Consider the following 12,568-nt stretch of genomic DNA (forward strand, 5'->3'; position numbering starts at 1 on the left):
GCCTTACACGTTCATACCCACACATGTTCATATACACACTCATACACATGCTCACACACACACTCACAATTAGCCAGAAGGAGGAATTTAAAGGCTTTGCCAGCTAGAAAGAGCTGCACTGCTTGTAGCCTCAAAATTATCATTTGTTACTGTTTTCCATAACTACTATGAATGTTCAAGTAGGAGGCCAAGAAAACACCCATTACTGAATAAACTATACATGGAGGGAAAAAATAATGACCCAATCAAAAATGCATTATCTTAATTTCAATTAAACTCCAACTAGCAAGAATGCTGAACCTTTGAAGTCTCTCCCATAATAAGCCAAACCACAGCCTTTACCTAACAGCGAATAAATATAATAGTGGTCCTGTCTGTGCTGTGGGGCCCTTCTGTGACCGTGACTAAAGGAGCAGTGTTGCCCTGTGAATCACTGTCTGCAGGTTGGGGAGCTAGTCCTGTAATAACTTTGGATAATAAGAAAAGTTTTAAAAACATTTTTTACTTTATCACTTTAAATCTTTCCATGAGGTTAAGATCCTCCTTATCATGTGAATAACACTGTCACCCCCAGAAATATCTACTGAGGGACGCTATGCATTATTTCCTGGGAATCTCTGCCCTTCTGGAGCTTATATTCTATGAGGCATGGGTGAGGATGGGGAAAATGAGGGAGACAAAAATCAAATGAATAAGAAAAATATGTTATACGTCAGATGGTTGTTTTAGGTTTTGTGATAAAAAATGTTAGGAGAAAGAATCCAGATAAGCACCTCTGTTCTTCCTTCTGAAGTGGCTTTCCCTCTTCTTACGGTGTGTCTTTTAGAAATTCCCTTAGTGAAGATCTGTTGGTGATAAACTGTCTGTTTATCAGAATTGTCTATATGCTCACCTTCCTCTTGACGAACAATTTTGCGGAGTATATAATTCTAGGTTGATAATTATAGTTTCCTTCTATTCTGGTTTCTGTTTTGCTCTTGGTACTTCCACTACTGGTATAATCTTGTTCTTTGTTGCATAATCAGTGTTTCCTTTGATTCCTCTCTACCTTCTTTAAGAATTTTGTGTTGTCTTTGATGTTTTGCATTTTTTTAACATATGTCTAATTGCAGATTTCATTTTATTTATAATTCCCAGAAATGTGTCTTTTCAATAAACCAGCTTTTCACTCTGTTAATATTCTTTATTGTTTCTTTATTTTCTGTTTCATTATTTGTCTCTCCTGAACTTTTCCTTCCTGATTTTTCAGCTTTTCTTTTTAAGACTAAAACTCTGTCATGAAGTACCTCTTTAGGTGCATCCATTAAGTACCTTTTAAAAGGTTTTACTTATTTATTTTTAGAGAAAGGAAAGGAAGGGAGAAGAAGAGGGAGAGAAACATCAATCAGTTACCTCTCACATGTCCCCAGCCAGGACCTGGCCCACAACCCAGGCCTGGGAATTCAACCAGTAACTTTTTGGGTTGCAGAATGATGTCCAGTCCACTGAGGCACACCAGTCAGGGCTATATTTATTAAGTTTTAATGTGCAGTATTATCATTCCATTTCTAATATTTTAAAATTTCTATTGTGCTTTCTTCTTTGATCCATGAGGTATTTAGAAATGTGTTCATAAAATTTCTAGACACATGGAATTTTTAGTTTTTCTTATTGATTTCTAACTTAATTTTACTGTGGTAAAAAATATGATCATTGAAATTTGTCAAGATGGACTTTAGGGCTCTCTCATGGTCAATTTTTGTACATGTTCCATGTGTTCTCATAAAAAATGTATATATTCTCTAATTTTTGGACACAAGGGTTTATAAGATGTTATATTATAATACTTTAGTAGTATTTTTGAAATCTTTATTGATTTACCATCTTCTGATCTTTAGTATTTGAAAAGAATATTTTAAAATATCTTACTAGGAAGGTAGATTTGTCTATTTCTCCTAATGCTTTTATTTGTGTGTGTGTGTGTGTGTGTTAAAGGTTCTGTAATAAAGTGCACACAAGTATTGTTATTTCTTTCTGAAATAACAAATTTAATTTTATCATGATGACATGACCCTCTTTCTGTCTAGCAATGCTTTCTGCCTCAAGGTCTAGTTTTTTTTTGTTTGTTTGTTTGTTTGTTTTTTGGTGTTAACATAGCTACAACACCTTTCCTTGTGTTATTCCTGGAATCCACACTCTAGAAGTATTGATCACACAATATTACTGTTCAACAGCAGCTTTTGAACCAATTCTTTAAGGATTCTCAGGATACAAGATTCTCAGCTTACTAAGAACATATATGGAGAGGTTTTATCCTTCCCAGTAATGATAATGACTTTGCTTTGTGAAACTGCACCCACTCTCCGCTGGGCACCCTAGGAGCCAGAGAGGAAGAATTTGAAAACTAATAATGAACAGCATTTCATAGCCTCAGGTAATTTCAGTCCAGGCGAGTAAACTAGCTTCATCCATGTGTCATTTGTGGTCACTATCTAGTTGGAGCCCCCCTCCCACAGCAGGGAGGGGCACAGGCTGCCCACTCCTGCCCTCACCTGTGTGTCACGTGCACTTCAACTCACCTGGCCCCACTTTACCTCCTGCAGGTCTCAGATGCCGGTGACTGGTGGCTGCTGCTGGCTCATGAGCTATGGATGGCCTTCTCCTGCTAGTGGCATTTACTCCACAGACTGAAAAAGAGGGAAAGGGCATCCTCACTGGCAACGGAGTCTAACAGAGATCCTGGTTCACAAGAAATGTCAGAATTCCAGCCAGGACGGCCACTTCTTTATGACAGCCAGAAGGGAACAATATTCACCCTGCCTTGCCCTGAATGTGATCCCACCTGTTGCCAAGTTTCTCCCCACCCATGCAGCATGTTTGGCTCTGCCCCACCTCAATTCCCTTGGGGACCCCAACTTCTGGAGAGGGTGATCATTATTCTTGCATGGGATTGGGCAGACATATGAATACTCCCCTCTTCACAGAAAGGGCAGAGGGAGGAAAAAGTTACTAGCTCATTAATTCTGTTCTCCAAAAGAAAAGACAATCCTGCTCTCACCCCAACCATTCCTCTCTCTCTCTCTCTCTCTCTCTCTCTCTCTCTCTCTCACACACACACACACACACACACTTCTGTGAAAATAAGACAAACAAGTTTTTCTTCCATTTCTTTGACTCACCAGGCCAAAGTCCCTGTGTTAGTCTGCTCTGGCTGTCATAACAAAGTAGCACAGAGTCGGGGACTCAAACAGCAGACATATGGGTTCTCTCAGTTCTGGAGGCTGAAAGACCCAGATCAAGGTGTCAGTAGTTTTGTTTTGTTTTGTTTTCCCTGAGGCCTCTTTCCTTGGCCTGTGGGTAGCTGCCTTCTTGCTGTGTCCTCTCAAGGTCTTTCCTTTGTGCACAGGCGCCCCTGAGGCTGTTGCCACAGCAAGCACATCACATCTTTCTGTTGCCTGTGCTCAAGCCCCCTCATTCACACATATTGGTGTGAAGCTCCATCTTAACTGCTCCAAATAGGTGACATAAACTTGTTTCCAGTGGTTGCTGGTAAAAGAAAATGTGAGGATTTGGGGGAAAACAAATCTTTCCCTTACCACACAATTAACTTCCACTCAGCAAAGTGAGTGGCAGTACAGACAGGAGGTTAAACAGTGCCGGACTCACTCTCACCAGAGCAAAGAAAATGATGAAAGCCGAAGCCAATGTGCTGGAGCTGCAGCACCCCAAGATGTCACCCTGGCTAACACCACCCTCTTGGACATTTTTCTTTCACTGCCTTGGGCTCCCTGGTGACCATTAATGAGAATTAGAGGTGGGCTGTTCCAAGAAACATTTCTCCAAAGTAAACTCAGCAAATTTAACTGCCCCAAAGCCGTTCCTCCTGAGTATCTCTTTACTACTTTCTGCTTCTTGCTGAACTTCTAGAGCCAAACAGAAGGGTGAGCTCCCTTACATAGCTATCACAGCACCATAACCTAACAGGGGTTGTTTTCTCTTTATCCTGATTGAGTCTAGTGAAGCACAATAAATGGCTGTGATGAGACCATTTTCTATGATCCCAATTAACTCTGGCATGGCGATGCATTTTCTAGCTCAGTGTACCTTGTGCTCTGTTTCTGTAATCACTGCTGAGAGCTACTGGCTTCCTTTACCCAGAGACTCTCTCAGGCAACTGATCCCAGGTAACTGGAATTCTCACATTCTTGTACCAGTTAAAAGCAAAGAAATGCCTCACACCCACTGGGATGGCTACTATCAAAAACATGGAAAAGAAGTGTTCGTGAGGATGTGAGAAATCGGAATCTTTGCCCATTGTTGGTAGGAAGTTAAAATGGCACAGCCACTATGGAAAGCAATATGGTAGTTCCTCAAAACAACTAAAAATAGAATTACCATAAGATCCAGCAATTTCACTTCTGGGTATACAGTATTCCCTCACTTATCGCGGGTATTACGTTCTAGACCCCCCCACGATAGGTGAAAATCCGCAAAGTAGGAACCTTACCTTTATTTTAGTACTTATATATTTTTTAAGGCTTTATAAACCCTTCCCACACACTTACAAACCATTCCCAGTCCCTTATTAACATTTTCCACATTTTTATTAACACTACTTATGTTCTTAAACACATTCTACACTCTTAAACCTATGTAACTAACAACATACGTATACAGTACCTCAAAATCCCGTGATATAGCGAAAAATCCGCAATAAATAATTAAATATAATATTTTTTAAAATCTCGTGGTACAGTGAGGCCGTGATAAGTGAAACGTGATATAGAAAGGAACTACTGTATACCCAAAAGAACATGAATATCAAACAGATATTTGTATACCCATGTTCAGAGCAGCATTATTCACAAGAGCCGGAAGCAACACAAGTGTCCAACAACAGATAACTTGATAAACAAATATGGTATCTATATACAATGGAATACTATTGGCCCTAAAACGGAAGAAAATTCTGATTCATGCTATGGCATGGATAAACCTCAAGGACATTATGCTGAGTGAAATAAGCCAGTCACAAAAGGACACATACTGCCATTCCACTTACATGAGCTACCTACGATAGTCAAATTCAGAGACAGAAAGTGGACTGGTGGTTGCCATGGATAAAGGGAGGAAGGAATGGCAAATTCTTGTTTAATGGGTACCAGAGTTTCAGTTTTTCAAGCTAAGGAAGAGTTCTGGAGATGGATAGTGGTGGTGGCTGCACAACAATGTGACTGTGTTGTACTTAATGTCACTAACATATACTTAAATGGTTAAGAGAGTAAATTTTATGTTATGTGTATTTTTATCACAATTTAAAAAATCTTTTTTAATCCACAAATGAAGATACAGATTTAAAAATAGAATATTTTTTAAAAGAGAAGGAATGAAAGATGAGTGCCAAGGATGGGACGGGGACCAGGAGAGGTGGCAGTATCTGTTAATCATGCCATTTGGTAAATTTTAAAAGTTGAAAATTGAATCACTTTTTTAGCCTACAATAAGCTATCATTGTCATAATGGTTGTGTCAAAATATTAATTATCCCTTTCCTAGTTACAGAGCAAGAATGATATATCGCTTAAATATGCCTCCCCTAGTAGCTGTTTTTTCAGAGAAGGAAAACTCAGACTCCAAAAAACCTCCACTGCCTTGCGGCATACCTCTTCAGGGGAAAGGCTAAGGGAGTAAACCCCGACAGAAAATCCGGAGCCGGAGTCCCTAAGGCGGTTTGACGTTGTAGTCAACACCGGCAACTCCTGCGGCGCACCTGAAGCCAAGCTGTATTGACTCCGTCTTTCCCTTGGATCCTTCAGCTGCGAAGAGAGGGGGGGTCTGCTGCATGGGCAACAGCAGACCCTCCATATCACCCTGCCCAGGCTCTGTAGCTTCAGCTTCACTGGAGAGGACACTCCAGCGTCATTGCAAGATGTCGATTCAACACGGGAGGAGACAGATACCGTGTCACTCCCGAGTCGGACTGCACAGCCATTCTCGGCAGTGCAGATAGACTCTTAAGAAGCTACACCATCGTCTCTCGAGACGGACGGCTGCCGACGAGTAGCTGTTTTTTAGTACTGACATTAGCATAAATATTACCTTCTCCAAAACCCACTTACATTATTTTATTTTATTTTTTAAGTATATGTTATTGATTATACTGTTACAGTTGTCCCAATTGTTTTCCCTTTGCTCCCCTCTGCCCAGTACCCCCCTTCCCTCCAGCAACCCCTCCCCCACTTAGTTCATGTTCATGGGTCCTGCATGTAAGTTCTTTGGCTTCACCCTTTCCTATATTATTCTTAACATCCCTCTGTCTATTTTGTACCAACCGATTATACTTCTTAATCCCTGGGCCATTTCCCCATTTCCCCCCCCTTCCCCCTCCCAGCTGATAACCCTCCAAATGATCCCCACACCTATGATTCTGTTCCTATTCTGGTTGTTTGTTTTAGTTTGTTTTTGTTTTTACTTTTTTAGATTTTGTTGTTGATGGTTGTGAGTTTGCTGTCATTTTAATGTTCATAGTGTTGATCTTCTTTTTCTTAAATAAGTCCCTTTAACGTTTCATGTAATAATGGTTTGGTGATGATGAACTCCTTTAGCTTTACCTTGTCTGAAAACACTTTATCTGCCCTTCCATTCTAAATGATAACTTTGCTGGTTAGAGTAATCTTGGTTGTAGGTCCTGCTTTTCATCACATTGAATACTTCTTGTCAGTCCCTTCTTGTCTGCAAAGTTTCTTTTGAGAAATCTGCTGATAGTCTGTAGGAACCCCCTTGTAGGTAACTCTCTTCTTGTCTCTTGCTGCCTTTAAGATTCTCTCTTTATCTTGAACCTTTGGCATTTTAATTATGATGTGTCTTGGTGTGGTCCTCCTTGGATCTAGCTTGTTTGGGACTCTCTGTGCTCTCTGGACTTGTATGTCCATTTCCTTTGTCAAATTAGGAAAGTTTTCCTTCACTATTTTTTCACATAAGCTTTCAAATTTTTTTCTTCCTTTTCTTCTTCTGGCACCCCTATGATTCAGATGTTGGTACATTTAAAGTTGTCCCAGAGGTTCCTAGGCCTGTCATTATTTTTTAAAATTCTTGTTTATTCATTCTATACTGGTTGACTGTTTATTTCTTCCTTATGTTCCAAATCATTGATTTGAACCCCAGCTTCCTTCCCTTCTCCATTGGTTTTTTGTGGCTTTTCCTTCATTTCACTTAGCATAGACTATTTCACTTCTTCCCTTTTGTGTTTGCTGTACTCAAGCATGTCTGTCAAGTCTGTGAGCATCATTATCACTGGTGTTTTGAACTATGCATCTGTTAGGATGGCTATCTCCTCGTCCCTTAGTTCTCCCACTGGAACCTTGATATGCTCCCTCTTTTAGGCCATACTTTTCTGTCTCCTCAACTTGACAGCCTCCTGTGTTTGCCTCTGTATCTTAGGTAGATTTACTGCCCCTGTTACATTGTAAGGAGTGAAGCCTTAGATATTTGTCAGTGTGGGGTGACCCGTTTCACCATGTTGTGGTGCTGTATGTCAGAGAAGAGTCTGAGAGGGAACAATGATGCTTCCTCAGCACTCGCCCCTTTTCCAGGCACTTCTCCCACTTCCTGCATGGGACTGGTATACCTCTAGCTGTTGCTCTGGTTGTGGTTCCCAGAGTGGGTGGGTCTCTGGACATTCTAGTACTGTGGGGGCCCTTTAAACGAACAGACTCTGCTGAGAGACTGGCAATTTCTTCTGCCACCCCAACTCCAACTGGTTTTCACAATCAAAAGCAATGAGGCTTTATTTTTCCTGATGCTGGAACCGTGAGCTGCACTGCCTGGTCTGGGGCTGCAAAACCCACTTACATTTTAATTTTTGTACATCTAAATAGATTAGATGAGCTTACACTGCTGGACAGAATGGGCCATTTTAACATGGAGGCTGAGGGGAAGACATTTCTGACTAGTTGTTTTTCAATTGTGTCAAAACACTACATCAAAATGAAGAAACCCTATCTTTATTGCTTATTAATATTTCAAACAAACATCACTGACACTTGCACCCCACCCTGAGCCTCACCCCACCGCTAAGCCTATCCCAGTTCCTTATCCCCACATCAAAGTAACTACATCCAAATTGTTAGAACTATTTCTTTTTCATTATCAATTTTCATCACAGACAGGCAGATATCCTTGATCTTCACCCCAATGCCCACCTGGTCCCATTGCCAACACTTGCTCCCCATGTAATGATGGAAAGGAGTTCAAGAAAAAGTGTGTGTCCAAACAGGATGAGACATTAGCTATCCATATTATGGGAAGTAGCAGCCTCTTTTGGTACCTCGTGTCCCATCCCCTTGACTCAGCTCTGATTTTAGTCACAACCGCAGTAGACAGTTCCTGCTAGATTAGACTCACACCTGCAGAGCCCACCTAAGCATCGACTGCCAGTCTCCATGTCCTGCCTTGAGCCCTTCTCTGAACTCTCAGGAGCCCACTTGGCCCTCATGAAAGCATGGCCTGGACACACAAGACAACTAACATTCTAAAGACAACTTTTAACTAAAAGGAGGATGGAAGAGCTGGTGGTGGATAATGCCCCACAGCCTCATCTTACAGAGACAGGTCTGGGAGGCTGCCTGTACTCTGCTGTTCAGTGAAACTGAACCCCTGTCACCTGAATAACTCACTTTTTTTCTGGTCTACCTCTCTCCACTCCTTTCTTGTTTCATACAATTAGCCTCTCTCTCGTCCTTGATTCAGTTTTGACTTTCAGAAGAACCCAAACTATGCTAATTTGTTTTAAAAATCTGTATGTAACTTGTTAGATTTTTTAAAAGATTTTTATTTATTTACTTATTTTTAGCAATAGAGGAAAGGAGGGATAAAGAGAGGGAGAGAAACATTGATGTGAGAGAGATACATCAATTGGTTGCCCCTTGCACGTGCCCAACAGGGATCAAACCCGCACCCCAGGCATGTGCCCTGACCAGGGATCGAACTGGCCAGCTTTCATTCCATGGGATGATGCTCCAACCAGCTGAGCCACACCAGTCAGGGTAGATTTTCTTTAACGGTGTTAATTTTTTTTAATGGTCTTTTTTGTTTTTGTTTTCTTTTAAATACTAGTTATTTTCTTCAGCGTGGTGACACTGTGACCTGAAAAAGAGTTCATACAATTTCTGTCTTGCTCAATGGTTCTGCACTAGCCTGGAAATGTGTAAAGTAAATCCCATGATAAAGTGTGTGAATGAGAGTGTTTGTGAGTGAATATGTACATCCTACTAGTGTAGAGTCCGTTCTAGGACAGTTTTTTCTAAGGTATCTCTAAGTTTTAGCAGAAGTCATAAAAAGAGGCAAACAATATTTGTGTTGAAAGAATACTTAGACATCACCTTATCTTATTGTATAGGTGGGGAAGCCCAGGCCCAAAGAGGTTAAACAATGTACTCAAGGTATCTCATAGATGCTAAAATTGGGATCAAAACCCATTGATTCTCAATTCTTCATTCATACCACATAATAAAATATTTCAAACATAAAGGAGCTTATTATTTAAATGATGATGATGAAATAATAATAGCATTTATTAGGAACTTACTCTGACCTCTAAGTGCTTTACCTACACAATTTCATTTCGTTAACACAGACTAAGTCTTGTTTTCATCCCCATTTTGAAGATGGGAAAACTGAGGCACAGAAGCATTGGATAACCTACCCAGAGTCACAGGACTAGCAAGTAAAAGAACCATGCCTTTAAGTCAGGCAGTCTGGCTGTAGAATTTAGAGTTTTAACCCTTATACGCAAGTGAAAACTTATCACATAACTTCTCAGTTTTACAAACATATATTTTCCCATGTATAATCAAAGTCATTGTCTTGGAAAGAACAGAAAAAAGTTTTAAAGTATCTTTTCCAGTTTCACAGGGAAGTATGGCCCTAATGTTGTCTTCTGGGGAACAGACCAGAGCAGAACTGCCTCGACAGGTAGTGTCTTCTCTGACTCCAGTGCAGTGCCAGCAATTCTGGCCAGAGCCACCCCCTCCATCTGGAAAAAGGGCTGATGTTCTTTTTCCTTCTTCTTCCCACAGACTCCAAAATTCCTGAAGTTTATTAGCTGAGATGCTTCATTTAATACAGACTTAATGTCTAATGCCCAGTATTTCACAAAGAGCTCTTTTGATGAGCAACTGCCAAAAACAGCATTTTATCAAAAGAAAACATAATTAAATTTGAAATGAAACATGTTTTCCAGGTTCATCACTAACAAATAATTACAGTTTTGTGACTACTTTATGTAGTCACATATTCTCAAAGTACAATGATTATGTCAGATTCCATATAGTTCTTGAAATTATACATCTGAAATAGAAAAGATAACTATTTCTGGAGTCTATTATAAATGTATATTGATTAAGGAAAGAAAAACGCAAGCCAAGGAAAGTCTGTTCTTTTTATAACCATATTACAAGCCATTAAAAGCAGGCAATTATGCTACAGATAATAGGAATGATCATATTTATCATAAAAACAAATTTGAATATATATAAAAAGTTCATCTATATCAAAAAAGTGACTATTTCCCAGCTCAACACAAGAAATAAGTCACTATGCTACAGAACAGTCTTTAGTTTGAGAAACACAATACTGTAGAGTTACAGGTACAAAATGACAAGTGAGGCTTCAGTATAGTTTTAAACGAGATTTCCTGGTAAATGAAAGTTCTTCCCTCCTTATACAGCATAGTAATCACAAATCAACAGCTTCCCTCAAAAAAAATTGATGAGTGGGCAACACAGTTGCTTTACTTTAAAGTATTTGTGTTTTATTTATCATAGCATTGAGAGATAAATGTGAATCGTAGCACTGTTGATTACAGCTGTAACTCTATGATATCCTGAGAACATACACCATCTAGTTTGGGAGAATTACAGATTCAAAAGAAAAAGTCCAATGAGCAAAAGTAATTGAAAATAATTCCAGGTGTTATTTTTATAGTTTCAAGAATAATAAGAATAATAAGGAGGTTCCATTTCCTCTTCTTCCTAATTCTTTCAAATCCCATGACTGCTTTGTACTTCTTATCTTCTTCTCATTCTCAGTTCTCCCAGGAAAATGCCAATCGCCTTTCTTTTCATCCTTCTCTCTCCTACTCTCTTAGTCTAGAAGCTCCTTCCTTCTGGTCAAACCTACTCCCCACAGAGTTCTTTGGTATATAATATTCTTCTCTCATGAGAATGTTCTGTGAAATAAAATTCTTTACCTCCTTATACAACATAGTAATAAAAAATTAACACTTCTGAATTAAAAAAAACTATTGAGTGAGCAATACAATTGTATTACTTTAAACATTTGTGTTTTCCTTTTTCTTTTTCTTTTTTTTTTTTTTGGCTTAGTACAGTGAACTTTATTGATGGTACATGACAAGGTAGGGCTTCCTAAGCTCCTTCCCTTCTTCAGGGGGTCTAGGATGGCTACTGCAGGTCAGGAGATTCTCAGTGTGTTGGGGATTGATCTGGGGCAAGGGCTCCCCAGCAGCTGAGGGACTCTCTTCCTCTTGCTGAGACTAGTGGTCCAGAGAGCTCTTACTTCTTGGAGTCCATGTGGATGATAATGTCCACTACCCTGTTGCTGTAGTCAAATTCATTGCTGTACCAAGAAATGAGCTTGACAATGCCAACCCCAGCATCAAAGGGGGAATAGCGGGTGTCACTATTAAAATCACAGGAGACAACCTGGTTCTCTGTACAGCCCAGGATGCCCTTGAGGGAACCCTCTGATGCCTGCTTCATTATCTCCTTGATATCCTCGTATTTGGCACTTTCTCCAGGTGGCAGGTCACATCCACAACCAATATTATGTGTGGGGACATGGAAGGCCATGCCACTGAACTTCCTATTCAGCTCAGGGATGACCTGCCCACAGCCTTGGCAATGCCAGGAGAAGCAGGGATGATGTTCCAAGCAGTCCATCAGCCATCACACCACAGCTTCCCAGAGGGGCCATCCACGGTCTTCTGGGTGGCAGTGATGCATGGACTATGGTCATGAGTCCCTCCACGGTGCCAAATTGTCATGAATGACCTTGCCCAGGGGACCAAGCAGTGGGTGGTGCAGGAGACATTGCTGACAAGCTTTAGGGAGTTGTCATGCTTGTCATGGCTCACACACATCACAAACATTGGGGCATCCACAGAAGGGGCAGAGATAATGACCCTCTTGGCTCCACCCTTCTCCTTAGGAACTCCACAACATATTCAGCACCAGCATCACCCCATTTGATGTTGGGAGAGCTTGGTCTTAGAAGATGGAGATGAACTTCACATTGATGGAAGCCTCCCATTCTCAGACTTGACTGTGCCTTTGAACTTGCATTAGTCAAATCATACTGAAACATGTAGACCATGTAGTTGAGGCCAATGAAGGGGTCATTGATGGAAATAATATCCACTTTGCCAGAGTTAAAAGCAGCCCTGGTGGCCAGGCATGCAATACAGCCAAATCTGTTCACTCTGACCTTTACCATCAGGTCTCAGGGTTGCGGCGGGCACTGTGCAGGAAGATGTGGCTGTCTGTCAAACAGGAGGAGCAGAGAGCCAGTGTTTT

General features: G+C 40.6%; 1 pseudogene; it reads right to left on the reverse strand.

Annotated features, from left to right (window-relative positions):
• Positions 1–11,548: 11,548 nt before the first annotated feature.
• On the reverse strand, positions 11,549–12,368 carry LOC150015403 (glyceraldehyde-3-phosphate dehydrogenase pseudogene; annotated as a pseudogene).
• Between the last annotated feature and the right edge of the window lie 200 nt (positions 12,369–12,568).

This window comes from Furipterus horrens, unplaced genomic scaffold (genome assembly GCF_987537825.1).
Source record: "Furipterus horrens unplaced genomic scaffold, mFurHor1.1.pri manual_scaffold_3, whole genome shotgun sequence".
Taxonomy (NCBI): Eukaryota; Metazoa; Chordata; class Mammalia; order Chiroptera; family Furipteridae; genus Furipterus; species Furipterus horrens.